The sequence below is a fragment of the Habropoda laboriosa genome, unplaced genomic scaffold (genome assembly GCF_001263275.1).
Source record: "Habropoda laboriosa isolate 0110345459 unplaced genomic scaffold, ASM126327v1 scaffold97, whole genome shotgun sequence".
NCBI classification, from domain to species: domain Eukaryota; kingdom Metazoa; phylum Arthropoda; class Insecta; order Hymenoptera; family Apidae; genus Habropoda; species Habropoda laboriosa.
This window is the reverse complement of record NW_017100220.1, coordinates 1171182-1171487: the sequence shown is the minus strand read 5'-3', so window position 1 is coordinate 1171487 and position 306 is coordinate 1171182.

The following is a 306-nucleotide window of genomic DNA, read 5'->3' as shown; positions in this document are numbered from 1 at the left end:
CGTTAACGACAGAGAGAGGGACCGAGAGAGGGAGAGGGAGAGGGACCGAGAGCGAGACAGGGATCGGGACAGGGACCGTGATAGAGATCGGGAGAGAGAGAGGGACCGGGAGAGGGAGAGGGAGAGGGATCGTGAGAGGGAGCGAGAAAGGGAGCGAGAGAGGGACCGAGACAGAGAGAGAGGCGGTGAGGGTTTCGAGTCACGTGGCTCCCACGGCAGTTTCTACAGCAGCGAGCGAAGCAGTCGAGGGGTCGGATCCGGGGGTGGTGTCGGTGGTGTCGGCGGCGGCGGCGGCGTCGTCGTCGT